The sequence below is a fragment of the Strix uralensis genome, chromosome 8 (genome assembly GCF_047716275.1).
Source record: "Strix uralensis isolate ZFMK-TIS-50842 chromosome 8, bStrUra1, whole genome shotgun sequence".
Lineage (NCBI taxonomy): Eukaryota > Metazoa > Chordata > Aves > Strigiformes > Strigidae > Strix > Strix uralensis.
Genome location: NC_133979.1, coordinates 12,720,476 through 12,745,908, shown reverse-complemented (window position 1 = coordinate 12,745,908; position 25,433 = coordinate 12,720,476). Strand labels below are relative to the sequence as shown.

The following is a 25,433-nucleotide window of genomic DNA, read 5'->3' as shown; positions in this document are numbered from 1 at the left end:
CAGATGCAAGGATCCTTTTTTTTTTTTTTTTTTCCCTTGTAGCCTTAGGATGGTCTGTATGGAGCTTAAACAGATAAGTGAACACTCAGAGATTAAACCTCAACATTTTTTACTATAACGAATGTAACAAAAAAGTAATGGAAGCCTCTGACTAGGAAAGTGTGGGATTTATAGACTTCCTAATGCTGTCAAGGGTTTCTGCTCATGCTGCCTCCAGGACTGAAGCTTTTTCTTTCCCATACTGATGAACTCCCTCATTGCACAACAGCAGTAGGAGAAAAATCAGCAAGCCCAGTGAGATCTCCTGAAGGAGGACACAAGTTTCATACTCGGGATCTCTTCACATAAGGCACAAGCTCCACTTCATGATGCACATATCCTATACATATTTATTTGAATACTTCAGCTAGTCCAGCATGCAGCTTCTGTAGGAGCCCCACCGTTTGGTGTTGCCAGTGTTTCCTCCTTTATCCCTTTACAGTGCCAAGACTGATCTCCTGCATGCTACAGATCTCTCTGACCTAAGTGGTTGCCCTTTAACTTGAACTGCGTTTCTGAGCATCTGTAATTCTGGGGCAGATGGTTGTTGTTTATTAAAATGGATTCCAGTACTGGTAATATATCCCTGAACTGGCAGTATGTGCTGCAGCCCTTTCTTTACAACATTGTTTAACGAGCTGGAAAGAAAGTTCAGCATTTCAGAGGCAGCAGAGTGAAGAGGAGGGGGCCTTCCCTGCACAGTGGATCCTGATGACTTACTTGCCACTTTGGAGATGAGACTTGATCTGTTCCAAGCTCCTCTGGACCGAATTCTGCCTGTTCTTGTTGAAACTTAGCTTTTTCATTGACAAGACTATTGTTTAGGTAAACAAGTGCAGTGGTGCAGTAACTTGCTTGGTTGTACATTGTAGTCACCAAGTGCTTTTACTGGACTTGTGTCCTGTCTTGAGTACTGTGGCCTTTTCCCTGCTTTGGCTCAGGGAGTGGCAGGCAGACCTATAGAACAGGCACCGGGGGGAGCTAGCATTTTAAAGCACTATACTGTTTTTCTCTATTTATGTCTCAGCTGTCATTAATATCTGAGGGCGCAGTTTCTGCTGCTTTGGCAGGAAATGTGCTTTGACAAATGCAAATGTGGCTGCTTTTGTTCTTGACTAAGAGGTGTAAAAGTGCTGGGTGTCCCAGTGAGTGGTTCCCACTGCTGCTGGGTGCAGGGGTAGACTAAGTGGTGGAGCAGGTGCAGATTCTCCACAGCTCTGGAGTGTGATAGAGAAATGAGTCTCCTTCTCTCTTCTCTCCCTCCCCAGAGTTCACTGGAGGGGCCTTCAGTTACTGCTTAGCTCTTAAATAGGGAAGCAGACTTTTTTTTAACAGTTTCTGCCACAGAGGTGTCAGTCTGAAGGAAAGTGCATCAGAGTAGGAATTGCTACTCTTCATTTCCAAAAGCCCCATAATGAGAGAGAAACCATTGGAAACTAGATACTAAGTTTTAGGTTCTTATTTTATGAAAGGATCCCTTTTGGGTGGTTCTTAATGCTTGTACAGAGCCATATTTAAGCTATGTGGTTCATGAGAGTTAACCTTTTCCAGGAAGGGGTCACCCAAAAGCTGAACCCTGTTAAAATTACGAATACAAATCCTCCTTTTTTTCATTCAGTGTCAAAGAGGTGAGAATAATTTAAAAAAAAAAAAAAAAAAAGCTTTGTTTGTTTGCTGGGTATTTTTTATCCAGAATTGATTAAAAACATATCATGGCTTGAACATACTGCCATTCCAGAAGCATTAGCTAATGGGGATTGGTGTGATTCCATCATCTGTAACATAAAAATATTGCTGACTTGCATCATGGAGAGCCCCACACTGCATTTGTGGGTGCCTCATAAAAGTGCAGTGACAGCATGAAATGAGGGGTCCGGAGAAGGACCGAGAATGTGATTTTCTGACCTACTCCGGGCACTCAGAGACCGTTTTCCATTTCCTGCCTCTTGGATTATTTGACGCAACTGTAGGGTGTATTTCATTCCTGACACTCAGATCTCAGCTCAGTACTTTATCCCCGGATCTTGCTGAGCCAAAATTTGCATTACACCCTCCTTACAGTCTCTGTATTACAATGGGGAGCCGGTTTGTATAAAGCAGCCTCTTTTGACCTAGTAGAGAAAAACCTAACAAGGACCAGAGGCAGGAGGAGATGGCTAATACACATCTTATGTCAGAAGGGAGGTCAAACTGGATGATAGAGTGGACCATTCAGTCCTAAAAATCTATGAATATTAATATGCATCTATTACAGTATAGAGTACTGTGAGGTCATTGATTAATGCCATTTCTGCCCTAAGTTGTTGTCCTGTAGGGGATTCTCCAAGTCTCCTGCTTCTGCTGCTGCTCTGGGGCACCTCGCTGACTAGAGGTTAATTATCTGTTGTGTGGCTATTAAAACAAAAGACTTGCTGTTTTGAATTTATCAGTTTTACATTCAGTTCAACTACTGCTTCTCTTGCACATATGAAACAGGAGCACCCAGCTCAGTCTTCTCAGAGACAGTTCTCTAGAGTTTTGTCAACCCGGTTGTCCGAGGGCAAAGTCACAGTTGATGCAGGTATTAGATTATTTTGCCTTAGAAATTCTCTTGCCTTTTTACAATAGTGTATTTTTGTATTGTTCCATATCCATTTCTATGCACTTCATAATGTTTAGTTTCCATTTATGACTGTGCCTGCAGTGAGCAGCTCACTGAAAACATCTACTTAGGTAGTTATGTCCAGTGCCTTCCCGAGTGGTTACAGTTAATTTAGAATCCAGAAAAGTGTATGATTGGTTTAAATTATTCCCAAAATGCATTACCTTAAATTAGACAACGCTGACTTTCATCTGCCTTTGCTGACCATTTATGTGGGTTTGTTACCATGGATTCTTACATGGCGGAAAAAAACCTCAAACCTATTTTGTTATGTTTCTGATTTAGTTCCATCTTGGAGAACTGACTATCCTCGTGCTCACCCTCTTTTCCTAATTGAATAATAAGCACTAGTCTCAGGTCAGAACTTTGGGGCACTACAGTGTTGGTCTTTTTGCTGTGCTAAAAATTAAATAGATCCAGGTTGTATTGGGAATTTCATGAGTAACAAACAGGCTCTGAGTTAGCCTCATGAAAATACTGCTAGAGAAAACGGTTACTCTAACACAGTCACGAAAAGCAGATGCTGCTGTGCCTTTTGTGGAGGACTCAAAGGGTTGTGAGAGGGGTATCCCCAGGCATGAGTGGGAGGGAGCTGTGTCCTGGCAGCTGCAGATGACCCGCCTTTATTGCTCGCTGTCACAGGAAACTGCCTGTGGTTCATACAGGTCAAAGCACCCAAGTTTGAGGCAAACCCAAGTTGACCCAGAGACTGAGATTATGCTATAGCAGCCTTAAAATCAAGCAATAAAGTGGGCAGTGTTAGTTCCTATGGATGAAGTTCATCACATATTGATGGCCAGCCATTACAGTTAAGACGACTAATTCAAATGGTTTTTCTTGTCTCTGCAGCAGCCTTCCAGGGCTTTGTAAGTGCCACGCAGAGCAGCAGTGTTAGAGACCAGCACCACTTTGATTGGGTAGGAAGTAATGCTGCTGGGGTTCAAACAGAAGGAATCACAGGGAGAGTCAAGTTTTTTTGTTTTTTGAAAATTAGTTAAGAAAGCTGCCGTTCAGAAATGTATTTCTTCCACAAAACTTTCCATGGTTGTTTTGAAGAATAGCCCAGGTATTACTTAATCAACAAATCAACCTAACAACAAAACCCCAAAAACTTTCAGAGACCTACAGTGCTATGAATGTTTTTCAGACATGTAACATATACCTAAACAAAGTTTGTGCCAAAATTTGATTCTGAATGTCATGAAAGCAGGAGCTTTTTCCTTTTCAGAACCTCCTCTGTTGAACACAAGAGTATTAAAAAACAACAGTGGTGGTAAGCTTGTGGAAAATCCAGTTACCAGACCTTAAAGGATTAAGCTATTGCTGGTTTTAAGTTGAAATGATAAATACTTTAGAACTAAGATAATCAGCAAATGAGTGGTCCAAAATATTACCATTTTAAATGCTTATTTTTAAAATACATGAAAGACTTAACGTGATTCCTTGCATTAGACATTTTTTTCCTCCCAATAATCTCTTATGCTGCTCAGGAATTTTACTTGCATAGTTTATAGATTCAGTAGTCTGATACATTGCTATGGATGTGTAAACTATTCCTATAATCTAGTATAAATCTGAGATTGTCCTGGCTGCAATCTAGTTAAGTATACAGTGGGAGGCAGACTGCCTGCAGATGCTCAGTGTGGGGGACTACCCTTTGCAAGGGGCATTGCTTAGCACACGGGGCAGCTCGGAGGACTCTGCAGGCTTGCCTGTCTCCAGGCTGGGGATGTGTCATCTACTGGAGCAGATAAGATGTGTCTACGTTAAAAGAATACTTGACAGTATGAGGGCAGTATTTCTCAGTGCCAAATATTTTCATCCCCATGGAGCAATGGGACGGACACAGGAGTACCTGACAGCACTGTAGTTGCAGGAGTCTTAGTTTGCTCATCTTTAGCTGTCCTCCCACAGGTACGTTGCAGCTGAGAGATTACAGCTATGGCCATGACTAAACTTTTCTGAAAATTTTGAAATAAAACTAAGGTTCTTGAACTTTGAAAAGAGATAGAAGACTTCTACTTGTAGCAAATAGTGGCAGAAGGGAATTCTGTCCCTTCTTTCTCTACTCAGACAGGATTGCTCTAAGCTGTTCACAACAGATGTTTGTCTAGCATGTTCTTAAAAACTTCTGGTGAGAGAAGAGTCCACCATTTCCTCAGCAAGCTGTTCCAGCATTTAACTGTCAGTACATTTATACTGTGGGAGTGTGGTATAGGAGTTTACCCCAAACATCCTAACCTTAAACTCCCTTTCAGCAGTTTTGTGTCTATGAATTCTTGTCCATTCACATAATGTACAAAAAAAAAAAAAGTTCCTTTTCATCTTGCAGTTTCCTTCCAGATCATTGAAGGCTGTTACCGTGTTCTCCCCCTCCCTGCTGCCACTGCTCCTTCTTTCCTTCCTAAGAAGATAAACTTCATTTCACCATAGTAGTCACCTTCTTTTCCTCCATTCTCATCCAGGCTTCCTGACTGCCTAGACTCTCTGTGCAAGTCTCCCCTCCAGTAGTTTCATCCACTGTTCTCATGAGCTGTCTCCCATGTAGTTGGAGAAGACGTTGGGTGTTTTTTGTTCTGCTCATTTGCTTTCTCAGGGTAACCCAGGTTTCTGACACTAAGCAGTGCTTGTGACAGTTCCTAGCAGTATTCCTGAAAACAGTGTGTACGCTAGCAGTCCAGCATGATGCAATTTACTGTTGAGGACACTGAATTCCATTAGAAACACAGGGAAAATGTGGGAAGATAACCACTGACTTGATAGAAAATAATTCAGAGGATTATACAAGTAATGTACATTGGCTGTTGCACCTTGAGCTATTGTGCACTTCTCTGTATATACATGGCTGTGTTACCTGTCTGGGGTTGGTGCTGCACCCAGTATATCACCTGCTCCCTCCTCCCCAGAGATGCAGGAGGGGCAGTGGGCCCAGCCTGTCGTCGTCTTATTCCTCCCACCTGCAGAGCTTGCTGCCTTGCTGCTCCATGCTCTTCAACTAATGGATGTTAGTTACTGTATTTAGCTGCATACTGTGGGTAGGTAGGCTGTCTCTAGTGACTGACCTTAAAACTAGATGGAATGGCTTGTCAGGGTAGAAGCTTACTCAGTGCAGGGATTGAATTGCTGTGGCTGAAGGAGTATTGCTAGGAACAGGCTCCCTCATTTCCCTGCCTTCCAGTGAAGCTATTGTTTCCTCTACAGTTAATATTTTTCTTTTGAGAGGGCATATTTCTTGACAGTTGCTCATTCCTCCTCCAGGAGGATGCAGCAGGTGAGAAAGGCCCTTTTTTGTGCCATGTCCTAGGTGTTTAAGTACTAGAGTAAAAGGATTTGCCCAGCCTGCACATTCGTCAGCTCTCTCTCCAGCCAGCTGGTTCTCAGTCTGAGCTCCCAGGCTCAGCTTCAAAGAGGCTAAACCTTAGCTGCTCTGCTAGTCTTGGAATATTTCTCTCCACCTGAAAGATTTAATAACCCCTTCACTTGCACCACAAAAAACAGGTTGTCTTAGGGATCCAGGAAAGGAAGGTACATATGTCCTTCTTCAGTGTGTAGGTTATTACCTAGAGGTTGCAGATGGGCACTTCTGCTGTCTCTGCAAAGCCCCTTCCATCTTCCAAGGAGCAAGTAGTTAGCCATTGTGAGAGGACAGCAAATATCTATGTCTGTACACCCTGATGGATGGCTGATCAAGGAGCGCCCTTCCAGCAAATGATAGATTTCATTAATTCTGCCTTTTGTTGCCATTTGGGGATCTCGGAACTATCGGGAGAAAATCAGAGTTGTGAGCACAGCTGATGTTTACACATTGACAGTTTCTCTTGTCAGTGCTCAGACTTGAGTCCTTGTCAGTCTAATCATTGTCTGCTGACTTGTACACAAACCTCCATAAAGGTTTCATTGTTCCTGGTGCTCCATGTTACACAAAGTACTAAGCTTTCCCTTTATGCCATGCAAAGTATAATCAAAGTGGCTTTATCAAGTTGGCAAGTAGTAATAGTTCAGCTTCTCCAGGGAGAAGTTTAGCCCTGACCATTAAATGCAGTTTCTCTGAAGGTGGGGAGAAAAAAATGGAATGACGTTTTGGTTTTGTTGGTGCTGATTTAATACCCGTGTCAGTGCATCTTCCTGCAGATGTTTCTCTCAAATCTCCCCCGTACTGAGGCTAGCAGGCCAACAATACTACTACTTGGCAAACTGGCAAGAACAAGAATGTCACATGCCTTGTGTGTAAAGAGTGAGAAACCAGTAACTGCTTGTCATTGCTCACCTGCTTTGTTGATACCAAAAGATCTGATGCTAACAAATGTGGTTTGGAAAGTTTACTCCTCAGTGTCCATGAATTAGCTCTTGAACCTGTGTGTAAGTGGAAATTAGGAATGTCTCTAAGAGCTGGATACAGTGGAAAGTGAAAGAGCGCTTGAGGAATCAAGAAGAAAGATCTGTTTATATAAAATACATACACAATATATATTTCCCATGGCATTAAGTTCTTCTGATGGTGCCAGAGTCTAAATAGTTTAGTTTCTCGTGGACAAAGTTAAAGTAATTCTGGGGTTAGAGAAAAAGGCTGTCTGCTGTGATTGCTACTGGCAGCAGAACCTGCTCTTTTCCTGCTTCCACGGTCGCATTCAGTGGACTGGGGAGTTGCTAAAAGCAGTTTCTTGAAAACTGAGGCTTGACAACAGTGGGCTCTACATGCTGCTGCTCTTGTTATTCACCATGTAGCTATTGATAGTCCATGAACAGTCAAAAATAAATAGAAATACAGTAATGCAAAGAGTTAATGGAATTGCCAGTCCGGAATCGTGGTCTCCTGCTCTCATTTTGCCATGTCAGAACTGATAAAGTTTGTTGCAGTCATCACTCTCTTTTGATTAACTGATACAGCCTTCTTTTGAGCATTTTATATCTCAGGTGTCAAGCTCTCTTTTTGCAGTGACCAAGGGCTGGTTTAGAATATCCAAAAAAGGCAAAATCTTTTGTTTGTGGCTCTAAAATGCTCAGTTACTTCATTACTTAGTGGAAGTTGCAACTGGGATTCATTTGGTACATAGACTAACATAATAACTGAATGTAAATGGAAGTGATGTGTTGAAACAGAATGGGAAGTGTCTTTGAAAGTGTTTTAATGTTAGTAGTGTGTGTAGCAGCCCTGTGTAGCAGGAGCTCCATTGAACTCCTGTTCTTTTAGAGTGCTGGCACACAGTGATTCAGAAATAACAATACCCCCACATTTTGTGGGGCACTTCATAAGTGTCAGTAAGCACAGTGGAAGAACTGTTTGTCTTGCAACCAGTGAAGGTAAGGAAGTAAATAGTGGAAATCTGATTAAAAAAAATGAATTGAAGATGGGCTGTCTAGCTAGTGGTGTGAAGAATATGACAAGCACCAGGTACCTGGGAACAACAGCATTCAGGGGCTTGCCATGCCCTGTGCTACTGTTGCAAGATGTGAAAACATTTGAAATAATTGTAAGTGAAGTTAATTCAGAAAGGCTGTGGCTGCTAGTCAAGTAATATTTCTGTGTAAGGGAGATAAATTTGCAGGTTGATATCCTGCACAGTTTGTATGGTCTTGGAGGTATTGTAAGAAGTCATCTTTCATTAGTAATGGCCATACTTTACAGCAGATAACTTGTAGATGCTTATGAACACAGAGGCATGAGCTGAAAGATAGGAGAGGGAAACTGACTGCCAAATGTAGCCCTTTCTGTTTAAGGCAGGTAGCAGAGAATACCATCTTCTGATAAGGAAAGGAGTGCGGCATCATGGACTGGTGTATGGGCAGGCCATACACTGGTACTGAGCTGGTGAGAGGGCTTTGAAACACCAGATGTACCAGGAGAGGCTGGGGGAACTGGATTTGTTCAGCCTTAGGATGAGATGGCTTAAAGGGGGACCTTACTACTGTCTTCAGCTGCCCAGTGGGAAGGTGTAGAGCAAGAGTAGCCAGGCTCTTCTGGCACATTTGTGGTGGTAGTATGAGAGCCAACAGACATAAGCAGCAGCATGGGAAACAGGAATAAAATATAACTTTTTTTTTTTTAATTTCCCTACCATGAAGATGGTCAAACATTGTACCAGATCCCCAGGGAGGTTTTGGAATGTCCATCTTTGAAAATACTCAAAGCTTGACTGGACAGGGCCCCAGGCAACCTGATACAGCTTCAGAGTTGGACCCAACTTCGAAGTTGGCCCTGCTTTAAGTGGGTGTTTGGAAAGGATGACCTCCAAAAGTCCCTTCCAACCTAAATTATTCTATGATTCATAAACTCTTGACATACTCAGAACTGTGGCAGGGGGGGTGTGTGTGCAGAGAGTGTATACGATGAAACAAATTCATTGTCCATTTGTTTAATTTCTTTTGTTATTGAATCCACTGCATTGATTGCACTCCAATTTTTCTTTTATCTTTGAGACATACGGTTGGAATGGAGCTCTGTGTTTGTTGAAGCCAGTCCCTGCTGCTGCAACATGCATTCAACCATGTCCTGGAATCCCATTAATAAGTCTATTGATGTGGTGATTAGCCATGTTTGAAAATAGTGTTTTTGTTTATTTAAACATGGGCTCCAATGAATGCATACAGTCATAGTATCTGCCATCTTTAGTCATCCAGTTGCTCAATAGCTGTCATAATAGATAAAGAAGTTTAGCAGAGGTGAGATACAGAGATAGAGGAAACTGTGTTGAAGTTCACTATTAATAATTGAAATAGAGGATCAGATGGTGTTAGGAACAGCTTTTCCTCTTGGAGGGTAGAGCAGCACTGGAGCAGGCTGCTCAGCAAGGTGGTAGATTCTCCATCCTCAGAGCTCCCCAAGGCTCAGCTAGACAACTCTACCACTCAAATGATCTAGTGTTGGTGAGGGTCCCACTTCAAGCAGGAGGTTGGCTGGAGACCTCTTGAGGTCCCTTCCCGACTATGCTTTTGTCTTTTTCATAAACAGTTGAAGAAAATTGTTTCCTTTTCCCTCCCTTCCTTACCTGTATCGTTGCAGAAGTAGTGCCAGGCTCCATGCTTTTATTCCTATCACACATTTTTCCATCCTTTGCAGGTGTACTAGTCAGAAGACATCTGAAAACACTCACTTTTCTCAAATAACTAGGACAAGAATATTTTAGCAAGCTGTCACTTGTTTAGGTCAGAGGAGATACAGTCAAGCGTGTTGCAGTGTTTGCTCTGGTTTTCAGCCTGGCCTGTAGCACTGGAAATCAGGGTTCAGAGTGTCACGTTTGGCAAACAGAGCATGTTCTGGACACTCAGTGGTGGGTGGGAAGAGCTGAGCTGCCTTCGGAGCAATGGATATCTTGCCCTTTCAGAGAGCAGTTATCTCGGCTGCATAGTCTTAGCTGTTTGTCACCAATATTTAATGAAAGACCATAGAAACAAAACCCTTGTCTCTGAAATTCCTGAAGTTAACTTGAAAATCCAACTGCGAGCATTGAGTATTTACTTAGAATATACTGGCTAAGAAATTAATACAATTTTCTCTGATTTTATATTGAAAGTTAATAGAAGGATAGAAAAAGCAACTTCTCAGAAGTGAGTGACACTACTACTGCTTTGATACAGTTTCCTCCAGATAATGGCCTTTCTAAACCCTTTTAAAACTCCTAGTGCAGAAATAGGCTTCTCAATGTGGGAAAGAAAAAGAAAAAAAAAAAAGGTTTGCAGTACTTTTGAGTCATTTAGATACAGATAAATCATGCCAAAATGGCAACAAACCTGGATTTTAAGGAAACTTCAGAATTCTAAAAAAGGAATTACAGAGCAGATGTCCAAAGCAGCTGAGGTCTGTTTCCTCAATAAAATGATGAGCAAAGAATTAGAAGAGAGAAGGAGTCTAAACGAATACACATTTCTCCTTAATCCTGCCTATCAACTCCTAAATTCAGGATTTTCTTTCCTGTGCAACTGCAAACTCGCATTTGGACAGCAATGAAGCAGCAGTGAAGTTGTTTCTGTCCTCCTTCCTTTCTGTAGCACATTTGACAACGTGTGACAGTCCTGCATTCAATTTAAGTTGTTTTAATTTTAGCAATCAGCATTCTGACAGATCTGTTCAAGAATCATTATTCCAAGAACGAAAAAAAGACCCCAAATCCCTGCATCCAAGAAGGAAATAAGAATTGGAAAGGCATCTCTGGATTTTTTTTTTCTGGAGTTCCTAGGTCTGTGTTAGAGAACTGCTGTCCTTCTGCCCTGGCTTTCCTAACCAGTTCAGCTGCGCTCCTGTCCAGAAGGGAGTCTGTGAAGAGTGTTCTTGGTTGCAAGCCAGCCCATCAGTGCCTAATGGCATTATGTGCGTGGATATACTCAGAAACCACTGTGGATGAATTACATACATGGATGCCTGTTAATACAGTAAGAACAACACTAATATTGTTCTATGTAATTTATTTCATGAAGTTCGCTTATTCATAGGTGAAGCACCAAATTAGCAAAACAAAAGTGGCTGGTAATATTATTAATAATGATCACAGCAGTCTGAAAGATAAATCCCTGTCTGCTGCCATGCCACTGCTGAATTTATAATACTTTGAATGGGGCTTTCTAATACTCAGAATTTTAAACACTGGCCTCTGAAATGTGATTTGGTACAACTCAATGAAAACACTTAATAGCTTTTAAGATGCAGTCACCTGGAATAGGAGGCTGTATTTCCTTGTGGTGGCGGACTGGTGTGTCACTTCTCTCCAGGATGTGGCAGTGTGATGGCTTCACAATGCCAAGACAGTTGGAAGTTTTAAATTAATGTGTGATTAATTTCCATACTGTCATCATCCTTTCTCAAACCTTTAATTCATATACCAGTTTTATCACCAGTAGTAGTGGGAAAATGCTTGGCTGAAGGAAATGTGCATCTCAGATTATGACTGGTGCTGTTGGGCGATTTCAGCACTTTGCAAATTGTGTTGTCAGCCTTGTTTTTACGGTCTAAGCACTGAGAATGTGGGCAGCTGTTGTTGTGCTGGTGGGCTTGTTCTCCCGAATTACAGTTCATCTTCTTTTCTACCTTTATCTCACTTTTAATTATCTGAGGTTATATTATGACAACAGCTGAATTGCATATTTTGTATGACTCTGCAGCATAGTTCCTAGTCTGCACAATAAACATGCCTTTGAGGCTTCTGGCTAGTTACAAATAAACTTTTGTTCATTCCATAGTCATGGTTAAAGTGGAAATCTGGACATGCACTTGCATATGAAAGTGCAAGTGCAGGTTTCTAAGCAGCCTCGTTAACAAACATTTTCTGCATGTGATCAACAGAACTGCAAGTTTTCTTGAAACTTGGAAATGGTATGTAATGAGGACATAGTTGTGATCTTATAAATTAAACTAAGACTGAATGGTTTCTTGGTTCAGTTTAAATTATATAGAAGAATTAACAGAAGCCGTATCCAGCTTCATAATTTAAAGAAAAAGGGGGAGGGAGGGTGGGGAGAAGAAAAGGTGATAAGATGATGAGTGGTAATCTCAAGATGCCCAAACGCAAATGCGTGCTTTTTCTTGGTTTTCGGCAAGATGATGGTAATATAGTATTCTGGATTCTACCAGAAGAGAGTATGAAGCAGAATTCAAAGAAACCTCTTAAGAATCAACATGCGATCTCTCTTTTTTTGGTTTGTGGGTTTTTTTTTTTTTTAATTAAGAGAAGATCTTTGGTCTATGAAGTCTCATAGCGGTTATGTAAGACAGAAAACATTTTACTGTTATTAAGAAGGGCGTAAAAATAATCTGAGGTATACATTGGGGGAAAGAGAGAAAAAGGACAGAGGTAGAACAGAACACTTTTCAGCTAAATGATCATGTTCACATACAAACAAGTGGGTGTTACTGACAACAAATAACTTTAAAAACCACAGTCTGTTTTCCTGCTGATGTTTCTGTGACCATCATTTTGGAACAGTTTTCCAGTGAGAGAAGTGTGGCTGCAACTCAAACTTATTTTAAGATGGTGCGTGTTCCACTTACAAAAGAGGTTGTGCAGTGCAATTCTTGCGAGGCCAAGAGACAGGACTCCACTTCAGAGAGCCCCTTCCAGCCTCTGTGCCTGTGCATTTTGGCTGTCCCGTGTCACGCTTGCTCTGACAGGCTCCAGTGCTCAGTTGCTGCTGCTTTGTTTCTATTTCAAATTCCTCTTCGATAACAGTGACAGGCAACAACCTGTTTGATACCCTGTTGATGTAACTAATTCCAACTCAGCAAATGGGGAACCCCCTTTGATAAACATTTATTCTTGGAGAACACAAGCAGAGTTGGCAGACACCTACCTTCCAAGTCAGTCTTTAAAACATAACATGAAAATCAAAGATTGGTGATAGGCAGAGGATTTTTCCTGCATGGGTAATGCTTAGGCAAGATCCATTTGCCTATATACAGGTATGACATCCTCACTGTTAATACTGCTGAGTGCCTAATAAAATTCACTTGAGGCAGACATAATTGGACAGGCCCTTTTGTCTCATCCTGTTCTTTCTAGGCTGTGTTACAATTTAGCGATGCACTGACTTGAGTAGGTAAGGAAGGCTGCTGTTCTTTCAAGCTTCAGATTCACGTACAGGTTTGTGTTTCACCCTGGTGTATGTCCTTCATGAGATATACTGGGATTTCAGATCCCCAAGGTGGAAACATTGCCTTCTTTTTCACACATGTAAAACCTGAGAAGTGCAGTTAGCTTGCACTGAGGTAGCTTGTCATCCTCTTTGCTGGTGTGGATTTTAGTTCAGCAAATCAAGTGTGAAGCTGGGAACTCTGAGACTCGGTCAACAGAGTGGGGATGGGTGAGGGACACTTAGACATAGAACTCTAAAAGACAAATCTGTTTTCTGTTATAAATATATCCTGTGTAGTCTTCACAAAGAGCTTAAAAGCAAGCTGAGCCTTGCAGGTTTGACATCTGTGTGCATGTCCCTTAAGCTTGTAGCATGTGATAGCTTTGTCTGGCAGTGAGAATGAATGTAAGTGATGCAGGGAAACACTAAGTATGGTAAATCTCCATAAGCAGCATACTTGTTTACTGCTCTCTTGTGGCACCTGCAGCCTTCCGTGTATTTGTGAGTCTCAGACTTGGGGATAATCCTCTTTCCAGGCTGCAAAAGTCAGTGTGAGGGCTAGTATTGCCAGTTCTGGGTTTTCCCCTGATGGGCTTATCTTGGTGAGTGTGTGGCAGGGAGTCAGCAGTGGAACAGCCACTCTCAGTTCCTGACTACCCTCTGCTATTGTGTGAATCTTCCATGAAATTGGGACTTGCTGCTGACATGAGGAGAAATGTGGAAGAAGATGCTGGAGTTCTGGGTTGAGGGACAATCTAGAACTATTTGTGAGCAGGTCATGGCTAAAATATAAAGAGCATATTTGAGTTGAGATGCATGAGAGAATACAAAAAGAAAAATTGTGGGAGCTACTGGGTGCTTTTCATTGTTCATAGACATTCCCAGCCTCTGCACTGAGCTCCTGCTTAATGCCGGCTTGGTAAACATTACTCTTTAGGTGCTATGCCAGCTCATGTGGGTCATGACTCTTGAGTGTGATCTAGGTCTTCACAGAAAAGGCAGCTACTGAAGGGTACCCAGCCTGAAAGCCTGTGTCAGTGATGCTGGTTTATTTGGTTTTAGTAATGGGCTGTAACTCCCTGCCAGCCCTTTCTGTTGGATTTTGGTCTACTCATGTCCCACCAGGTACTGCAGGAGTTGGCGTCACCTGTGGCAGAGCTCTGTGGTGAGCAAGGTACATATACTCCTAAACCAGTGTGGATAATACTTCTGTTTCTTTTAACTAGGGAAGTTTGGTTTTGGGTAGCAGGCAGTGTTTCTGTCTTTGTGAGGATAAAATACATGGTGTCAAATACTACCTCTTGGTGGAAAATATGTGCTGCCTTGCCAAGATACGTACTGCAACAGTGATGCTAACTGGTTTTCCCTTTTCCCAGAGACATAGTTACTGTCAGAGATGCTGAAGAAAGAGATAACGCATGACATAGAAGAAATACCTCCTTTAGACAGATTCAATCCCTTCAGAGCCACATGCTGTCACGCAGCCCATAGAGTAACTCTGGTGCTGGGTTTCCCAGCGGCCCCTGTGCACAAAGCACCTGCAGGGGTGGCTCCCTGGTCCTGTGCGCAGCCTTTCCTCTTCAGTGCATACTCCAGCCTGTACACAAGTCCTAGGCCAGCTGTGGAAATTCAAATTCAGCACCTTGTGGTCCCAGTGCATTATGTCCTGGGCTTCAGGATAGACCTGGTGGCCACAGCAACTTGTCACAGTGTGACAAATAGTAACTTCTCCACGTGGATTGCAGTTTTCTGCATTTCTTTCAACTCTATGCATTATCAAGTGAAATCAAGTAGAAGTTGGTGCAGGTAAAAGGTCGCAAAAAAATCAAGTCTGGAACCATGTCTGGTAGCTGGAAATTTAAGGAGTTTAGTTTGGAAGCAGTTAGAGGCTGATGTGATCATCTACACAGAGAAGAGTTATTAAAGTGAAAAGAGCTTTTCATGTTATCTGTTAAATTCATAACACAGCAAGGAATGGATGCTAGAAAAATTAAATCAAGAATGCAGCAACCATGAAGGTGATTAATTTTGATGCCTTTCTAGAAGTCAGTCCTTGCTGAACCAGAAAGCCCTGGGTGGAAGAGGGGACTAGGCACCTCCTGGGATGAAACTCCTGCACTGATCTGTGCATGGAGCAGGGCTGGACTGCAGCCACTGTAAAACTGCAAACCTCTGGCATGTGTCCCTTGATCTCTTTACTGTGGGATTTGGTCACCCAGTATTCACATTGAATGGAGTCAGATGTTTTTCACATGTGTACAGAGCCATTTTGGGAAAACTCAGGGACAGTTCATGGAGAGGAGACAGCAGCTCTTGGAGCTTCCTCAGCTCTAACACTGATTGCACCAAGGTCAGCATGCAGCTGGGTGCTGTGCAGCGTGGCCTTGGCACTCCCTTTTGGTTCTTATCTTTCTGCTGTGGAGGATCAGAATTGCTCAGCAGTGCTCTGCCAGAGCAGTCCTGCTGCCAGACAGAGGTGGTAGCCCGGGCATCAACATGCTGCTCAATGGCTTTTGAGCAGTGTGTGGCTCTGCCTTCATTTAGTCACTGCTAAAATACATCACTATGGGGGGAAAAAAGCTGCCCAGTGTCTCCCGAAAGCACTGAATCTCTCCATCCAGGCTTCTCAAGGAGTCTGACTTGGAGGAAGCCTTGTAATGGGGAAATATTCCTGTTTCTTGGGGAATTTCAAGTAAGATTGAAACTAGACTAAATTGTTTTTACACTTGAGAGTAGTTTGTTTGGGTGCCTAGCTACCTGCTGAAATTTTTTACACTGGTAGACATTTAAAAGTGGAGATTATATTTCTTGGTTTTTTGCAGACTGTACTACAGATGCTGAATGATAAAACAGTTGATACAAACAGGAAAAAAATCATGGGTGTAATAGAAATGCCAGAGTGCACTCGTTATCATTAAGCAGAAAGTTTTCCTTCTCACCAGGTAGATGAGGCAGAAATTCATTTCATTACTAGGAGGAGGACAGAACAACGTACAGTGGCATTAAAATGAAATGCAGGTCCCTCAGCAAAGGCCCTTCTAAGAGCCTGGGATGCCTTTGCTTTAGTAACAGATATTGTGAACAGGTCGCTTACTCTGGCTCCTAGTTCTATTAAAAATCATTGTACTATGCTCTCTGTTTACAAAATAAGGTTTACACTCACTTTTAATTCTTAAAAGCAGAGGAAAAACCTGAGCTTGGCAAAGCCTTTTGAACTGCTGAATCAAGCACTAGCTGCTTGCAAAGAGGGATTAAAACCTTTTAATCCTTTTGTGTAAAAGAATATGGTGTTTAATGTGGTAGGCATGCTGGCAAAATTAATTTTCATGTTTTTTCAAGCACAGGATTTCAGTTCTGTCTTTGTTTTCTGGTCCTGCATATCTTACAGGTTCTTTATGCTATGCAATAATATTTATTAACTTTGAAGTTTTGAAGAAATTTGCAAATAACAAAATGCAGATTTGAAGGAAAAGTAAATTCCTAGGAGCAGGCACAGCTGTTATGTCCTCCCTCAGGTGGCATTGTGATGACTGATTTCAGAGCCCAGTAGCTGGCATTATTATTGTCTTGTCGGTTGTATGTATTCTGTGAAGAGAGAAGAGGCCTGAATTCAGGGACTGAATTCTGTGTATGATTAAATGAATGTTCTATATGTATGCATTTGAAAGCCCTTAAGTGAATGTTGTGTAAATGGTGATAATTGGAGGCAGTCTCCTTGCAATTCTTTCTCAAGCTAAATAAGGTCTAAGGCCAAAGGCCCAAATGTTTAATTGTATTAAACACAGAGGCTGAAAAATTTATTAACTCAGAAAGTGTGTATTACCAAGTTAATTGGAAGTGCCTTTAAGCTATTACCAGGTGGAAATTTGACTTCAGGTTTCAATTTTAAATTAAAGCAAAGCAGAAAACCATTCTGTGAGGCTGCTGGAAGGTGTGCAGTTAAAGTAAAGCTTCTCTGCGCTCCCTTGTTTTTCTACTCTGTATAATACTTAGTATAAATGCTGGGGAGTTAGAATAAAAGCTAAACCCATATATAGGGGTCTGGCTTTTCCCCAACATATGTGGCAAGCTGCATGCACAGTCTCCGGGTGCTCTAGGGAAACGTAAAAGCAGAGGAGGGGAAATGAAGATGACCTCAGGTTCTAGAAGGATGTTTTTCTGGGCTGTTTTTCTGCTTTGTTTTTAATCAGTATTCTTCAGTCGTATGCAGTACTGCTTTGTGCTTCTTGGCATATTTTTCTTTTTCTAGTTACGTGTTATTTCAGTTATTGGAAGCAATTGTAAGAATGGTGTCACAGTAGAGAGGTTGATTTATTTTTTTTCCCCCTTTCCTGGCACACAAAAAACTTCAAAAAACCCATGGACAAGAGTCAATCACAGCACAGGGATTAGCCAGAGTTAGGGATTTTCTTACTAAGATGTAAAGCAGCTCCCACTGATAGCCAGCCAGGCACTTTGAAAAAGACATTGCAATTACAACAGCCTTGAAAAATAACGAAGAAAATTTGCCACCCTGTGCACAAGATCTCTGGGCACCCTGCAGATATGATATGGAGAGAAACCACCTCCCTGTTGCGTTAAGGTCTAAGTTGCCTGCCTGAAACTTTCTCCACAAATAAATCGGCACCCAAAATGTTCAGTGCCACTGAGTGACTTGTACAGCATCCTTGTGTGATGGTTGCCGGAGACAATTCTGTTTCAGTATCATGTCACTTAATTTTAGGTGTTTAAGCTCTTTCAACAATTTCTGTGATTCATAAAGAGACAGAATTAGAAATTTACTGAAGTGCAATACTATGATGACAGGCTGTTGCTGTAGTTTATTAATATCCAGTTAATTGTGGCCTTAACACTTGAGTGATCTAACGGCTTTTAACCTGTATTTCTGTGGAATAAGCAGGTTTCTCCACACATCAGCATTTAACAGCAGATGCTCAGTTTCTACTGGCTCAGGGTTGGTTTATGTATAACCATCCAGACACTGACCAGGAGTACTCAGGATACATGAGGTTTTAATATGTTTTTTTTAAGATTGAATTTTAAAATACTCACTTTTGACTTAAAGACTATTTAATGTTTATGTCAGATTTAATAAGTATAAATCTTGTATTAGCAAAAGGGAAAAAGAGGGCTTGAAAATGCCAGCCTGGATGTGAAGGTTCCCACCTGTGTGTCTGCAGAGGCACCTCAGCCCCGTCCAAGGCTTTGCATTTAGACTGGCCTTATGGTAAGGAAAGAGCCTACAGAAATTGTAAGCAGCACGCATTTGCTGAGATGGTGAAGAAGCAGGAATCAAAGATTATAAGAGTTTCTGAGCTTAACATGCACCCTTGTATTCTTCTCAATTAAACTTACTACAGATAAACAAAGCACAGGGTCTCGCCTGCTGAAATGAGTACCTTGCATCTTAGTTCACTGTATTCCTGCTAGCGTTTAGGGAGAAGCACAGCCTCTGCTGGATGACTGCTTTTATTATTTTTGTAATGTTATTTTTCTACTGAAAGTTACAGAGGTCATTGAACATGTTGAAAGATCTACTTCTTAGAGTTTTGTATATTAATCATTCACTTTATTTGATTTCATTTTGTACAAACTCAAAAGGTATCTATGAGTAACTTTATGGGAGTCAGGAGATGAAGGTGAGGAGAAATGCAGCTTGCTTTGAGATAATGTTTGTAGATTTGATTATCACGGACAACCACACTTGAAGCTGGAAAACTCAACCACTAAAATTGGATTGAAATAGCAGAATCATTTGTCCTAGCTGTTGGGAATCTCTTGAGTATTAAAACCTAATAAGATGATAAAACAAAAGAGGAAGATGTGCAGGTAACACTAGGTAACCAGTAATTCAGAGCAATCTGAGGAATGTGGTGAATTTGGAATGCCATTTTCTGTGATTGGGATGCAGTTAAGTGTTTTTTAAAGTGGATGAGAGAAAGGGTTATGATCCATTCACTGGATAAAAAGAAAATTGTGTATATATCTGAGCATGCAACACCCCACTACATATATATTTGCATTTATTTAATAAGTACCTTGCATCAAGAAATAAAGGACAAAAGTTTCATTTACAAAGTGCTGTCGGTGAAATAAAACTGAAATAGGAGAAATAATGAATGAATTAGCATTGTGATCACCAAGACCCACTGATGCTGTAGTAAGCTGTTGTTAAAGAAGTGTTATTACAAGGCTCAAACAAGCTTTTCCTACTTGTAAATTGTACAAGAATTAAAAGTGGAAGTTTGAAAAATTGTATTTTTCCAGACAGTATTCCTCAGTATCACAAAGGGACAGGAACCACGTTTAAACAATGGTGGGTATATTGAAAGGAGAACAAAAAGATATTAAATATAAGGATAGCTGGAGACCCCGTTGGTTTGCCTCCTGCCCTGCAGCAGATGCTTAGGACAAGAATCATAGAGTAGGTTTCACCAGAATATCTTTCCAGCAGGCATCCATCCATGCACAGATATCAATTGTCCAAGATCATAAAGGGAAAAAAAAAAGAGAAATAGCCTTGCTGTATATGTAAGAATGGGCCACCTCTGTCTTCTAGACCACTTTATTTCCACTTCAAAGTCAGTCATGAACATGAGAAAGTCTGTGTCATTCTTGGTTTCTTCCCAGTGTTATAACAACTGAGCCGACACATCATTTTTCGCGTGTTTGTCCTGACAGTAGCCATGTGAGAACAGCAGGCAGATTTTACTGTGGAAGCTGAGGCACAATTGTGCCTTGGCATATGTGACAGGGAAGGTTAAAGGCAGGGATTTAAACTTCAATTTCACAATTTCCAGGCTCAAGAACTATTCCCATTATGATCTTTTCATGCTTGTGTCAGTAACTTCTTTTAATTCATTTAGCCCGGGCACCTAAATAAGGTTACCCATGTTATGCCTATTGTATGTGCTTATCTAGTCCATCTCATATCACAACTGTAATTTTTTCTTTCACAAAGGAGACTACTTTCAATCTTAATTTAACCCAAGTCATAAAAGCTTTCAGATAAAAATTCAAGCTCCTCTCTTGTACAACACCCATCTCATTTTTGGCTGCCCTTTTATTTAGAACAGTGGGCACTTGTAGCATGAGGACAGAGATTTTTTTTCTTTAAAATCTCTCACAGCAGGTGAGTGTTCATAGAACACTTAACTGCAGACGTGTTTAATTCATTTTTCTCAAACCTATGTGCAACTCTTTGGAAAAATAACATCCACAAGAACAGGAGGAGCAGTATAATTGCCAGTTTCTGAATTAAAATTTTTGGATGAGGTATATTTGATGTGGGTGCTAAATACTGAAAAAGCATCAGTATTCAATTTAATTTTCCCATTTATTTTAAGAAACCATCTAATGATGGGTGTTTGAAATAAAACAAGTTAATATTTGGGTATATGAAGCATATTTATGTTGGCGTATATTATGTTTCAGCCACTTGAAATTTTTGGCTCTTACAAAATTACAAGGGAGCAACTTTTATGTGACTGGTGTGTGTTTAATGTGTAGCAAAATGCAAGGATCCTTGTTAAATATACATGATCCAGCATCATTTTTCAAGGCAGTGGCTGATATTCAAGTCAGGTAATGCAGATCATATGTAACCTCTCAAAGGCCATGGTTCACACAAAAGACACCATGCCAAGTTAGAGAGAGGTTACACCTCTGTGCCTCGGCCTTGAAGGAAATTCAGCAAAAGAGACTTTTCTCCCTGGGAGTGTCCTTTGGGTTCGCTTAGAAGCTGCACAGCTTAAAAATAACGCATGTGATGAAATGACTCTGAACTGCTCTGGTAAAGAAAGGAAAACTTGAAGAAGATAACCAAAATGTTACTGCTCTACTACAAATGTTTGGTAGGGCAAATTTTAAAATAGCTGCTAAGATGGTTTTCAGATTTATAACAATTGTTTCACAATAAGCAAATTGTCTAGAATAGCAGAGAACAACAGTGATTTTATAGATAAACTGTGGGTGAGAAGGATGCACCTTCATGGCTAGCTGTTGCTCACTCTGAGTTGCCCTGCAGTGTCAGTGGCTCTTCGGTAGACCAGAGGTTCTGCCTTTGAGGGCTTCAGGTTCCCCTCCCAAATCCATCACATTTGCTTTCACAGGGGAGGGCAGTCAACAGCCTTACCGATTAGTGCGTACCTGACTTGTCTGTTTGTACTTCTCTCTCTGGCTTTCTGTACCCATGTTCTTGCGGACCTCTTAAAATGTAATTCAAAGGAGCATTTCTTTTGAAAGCATCACACACCCTACCTCAGCCCAGGACTCTGGATGAGTTTGCTGCTGTTTTCCAGCATAGTGAAGTAGACTTGTGTGTGCCTAAATCTCTGCTAGCATCTCTTCCACACCATGAGATGCTCCTTGTGATTCACTTTATAGGATTAACCAGGAATCTGTGCTTTCTCAGCAAGTGATGTTTTCAATGCTATCAACTGTGAAAAGAAAGTCCTTTGCTTCTGAAATGTTTTGTTGGGGTTTTTTTTAAAGAAAGTTTCTCAATGGAGAGCATGTCTGAGGGAAGTTATTTTTCACCCCTCAGCCAAATAAGATGAAGCCCGTTTTTTTTCTCTTGTAAGAAAATACTCTTTATTTTTCACGGTCTTTCTCCTCAGAACCATGTCCTTCCTGTAAGCTCTCTAGAATAATTCAGTTTTGAGCAAAGACCAAACAGGGAAAATTTCAGCCAAGGAGGTGAAAGTTTTCCCATTCTCCTGCCTGAAGCTTATGAGTTAATAGAAATGATGATAGCAGTAATTTCCACTCGCAGTATAGTGGGAGCTTGGTTATGAAGCGAAGAGCAAGAATTAGAGGGTGAGGACTAAACATGCTCCAGGGATCTGACACTGAACAGAGAGGCTAGGAAGAGAGAGGCTGGATTTGTTTGTGCTTGGAGTTATCAAGTGACAAATACACCAGTCTGGAGTTGTTACTCCACGCGATGGAATAAGTGAAGGTGGGTGTGATGGGCACCCAGCCATCCGGCACCTCTCCCTGCTGTCACCCAAGACTTGCTCAGGAGGTTCTCTCTCAAGCTGATATTTCACAGATTTGTCTCTGGAATATGATAACTCTTTTTTCTTTTTTAAACTTTCAGTAAAAAAAAAATCTTCAGCTTTGCCTCATCCTTAGTTCATCATGGAAAAGACAGGATTTCACTGTGAAAGACATTTCTGTTCCTTGTATTTATTAGTAGCTTGTTTGAACAACAGTTAACTTAGAACTTGACATGTCCATAATTCTCTGTGGGAGACCCTGGTCATTTTTGAATTTAAGAGGAGGGGAAAGACAACAACTAGGTTAATGATTAAATACTGTATTTTTGGTACATCCTTTTTTTTTTTTTCTGGTTGTGTGTTTCTAGGGCTACCGTAAGAGTGCACACACTCAAAACAGGTTAAAAAAGACTGCTTGTACCATCACCTGGCCCTATCCTTGGTGGTTACCACTGCCCTTTGGAGGTAACTAGTGATGTGTCCCACAGCAGCTTCCTTCAAGTAGTAGAATTACAGAGATGTTGGTTGGAGAGAAGGTGTGGAGGTAGTCTAGTCTGTTTAACATGCATTTTCCACAGATGCAAAGATTTTCATGGATGATCTGTTGCACTTCTGTTAGCTCTCAGTGAGATAAGTTTTGGGATTTGCTGTAGCAGTTACCAATCAGTATAAATATATGTATGCCCATGCCTGACTCTATTGTCCTGGGGCCAAGACTAAGGATTTTCCGTTTGCTTAATTAGTACTTTCCTTCCATTTCAAAACTTTAGGGCATACAAATGTTTAAAATGGCTTTGTAGAAATACCCTTTCCCAGACTGTGTGAGAATTTGGTTTATATATGGGTATACTTTTGTGACTAGTCTCAGTGGATTTAGATAGTTTCCAGAAATCAGTGTTGCTCAATTAAATGTGCAGGGGAAAAAGATTCATTACAACAATGTAAATTCAAGCTGAACAATTGGGGTTTTAGGTTTTACTGCAGGTGAACATTCAGTTTCCTTTTGTTCAGGTTTTTAATAGTATTGATTTTTTTTTAAAATGTACAAAACTAAAGTAAGTCCTCAGTGTATGAGCTGGCAAGTAGGTGTATGGTGAGAGAGATAATTGCACTGTATTCTTTAAGGACAAAAGTTTATGGATTCTGCTGTATTTGTCATTTGAAAAATTTACACTATTTTACAAAGATCACAGAGTAAATAACAGAAAATCAAAAAACTAAATCAAATACTGAGATGCAATACAAGACATCAGCTCAGCACACTGCATTGCAAAACAGTCAATCACACTGCAATCACTTGCAACCTGAACAGTAAATTAACATTTCACTGGGATAGATGAGAGGTGAATAAACACAGATATATGTAAATATAAACTAAGTAGAAATAGACGTGATTATAGATGAGTAAATATATGAAATCAGCATCAGTTAAGCAAGCACACTTAATAACTACTTGCTGTTCCTGTCAGGACAGTGTGCCAAAGACTGCAGACAGTAGCCGTCATGTCTTAAAAGGCATTTTCTGGGTCTTGAGCTATTTTCTTTGCAAAGTCCTGGGGCTCCCTTCACCAATGATGGCAAAATTCAGTACACCTGTATGTGATCAGGTCTGTGATACTCCTTCACAGAAGCTTGTTGAGGACAGAGCATGTGTATCCACTTCTGCATGGACAGTGCTGACCTTGGTGGATCCACTGTCTGCAAAGGCCTTTGGGAAATGAAGCCAAGCAAATAGCAGTAATAGAGGTCCAGGCCTACAGCTTAGTGTCTCAGCTGTGACCGCCAGATCACCTGGGTTCGGGGTTGGTGTGTCCCCTGGTGCCTGTGGTCCATGTGGGTGGCCGGTGAGCTCCTTAGCACATGACCACAGTCTGCACTGAGCATCTGATGTTGCAAGTTTTGAAGGCGTCTGTTGTCCCACTGCCTCAGGAGTGGCATTCCACCAGCGCCTCTCTACTAAGCGTGTCCTCAGTGGGTAGTTGCTTCTCCATGTGGTGCCGGCTGGTCTGATGTTGTCCTTTGTGGGTTGACCTTGGCTGGCTGCCAGATGCCCACCCAGCTGCAGGGAAGTACCTGCTCCACCATGGTGTCTCCGTGGGCTGCAGGGGAGACTGCCCGGGTGCCCAGAGCTCCTCATGCCCCTCTGACCTGGGTGCTCACAAGGCTGTTTCTCATGCTTTTTACCTCACTTCTCACTCCCATGAGGTGTTTTGCCCCTTCTTAAACCTGTTGTGGAACTGGTTGTGTCCAACACAGGGCAGCCCTGACCTCTCCTCACAGAGACCCTTCTGCACCTCACAGTGATGGTGTGCTTGTGAAGCAAGAAGCATCCTGGGCCCTCAGCAGTCTCCCTGGTCTGGTGCCAGCTTGCAGCTGCTGAGGGAGAGGCGCCATCTTCCAGTGCCCCCCCAGCTCTGTCCGATCCTTCCCTGAGCCACTGTGCTCCCTGCCCTGCTTGAAAAAGAAGGAAAAACCAGCTTTCTGTCAGGTTAGGGGTCTGAATCTGCTCCACTGAGGCTCTGGTGATCCTGGAGCTGCTTGTAGGGGTTTGGGCGCCAGTGTCTGGAGGTAGGGAGGGGAGGGGAACAAGAAGCAGAGCAAAGCCCCTTGCCATCTTCAGTTGCTGCAAGCTGCTGGACTGGCTCAGGTGTTACTTGCAACTTCACCCGTAGCATTTTAATCTCTTACACATTAGGAATAAGCATTTAAAGGTTGTTGTCTTTTAAGGTTGCTGAATCTGTATCCCTTCTAGATTGGGGAAAGTCAGCACTCTGTTCCTCAAAAGCTTAGTGTTTAAAGTACCTGGGCTTACAGATGTCATCCCCTCTCCCTTGAGGACATACTTGTGGACATGTCCAGAACATGAAGATATGGAACCACCACCAGCTCTGCCGGGGATGTTGGCTTGGTGTCTTGGAGTTGAACAGGTTTCTCCTCTCACTCTTACCCCTTTCTACATCCCAGCAGCTGTCTCTGCCCCTTTTACAGGTCAGGTTCATCTTTGATGTGGTCGATCAGAATTGTATTTTAAATGTGGCCTTAGTGTCGCTTGTGCACTGAATGACATCGTGGGTCGACTCCCTGTGTGGAGTTAAATGTTTTAGTGCTTTATAGGGATACAAGATCATCAAATGATTCTCACTTGGACAAAGCAATGTTTTAAAACAATCCTTGAATCACATATTGCAAAATTC

The 25,433-nt window shown here is 41.7% G+C and overlaps 1 protein-coding gene across 14 annotated transcripts in view; it reads left to right on the top strand.

Annotated features, from left to right (window-relative positions):
* PTPRF (protein tyrosine phosphatase receptor type F) overlaps positions 1-25,433 on the top strand; it is a 391,114-nt gene that overhangs the window by 161,409 nt on the left and 204,272 nt on the right. The window lies entirely within an intron of this gene.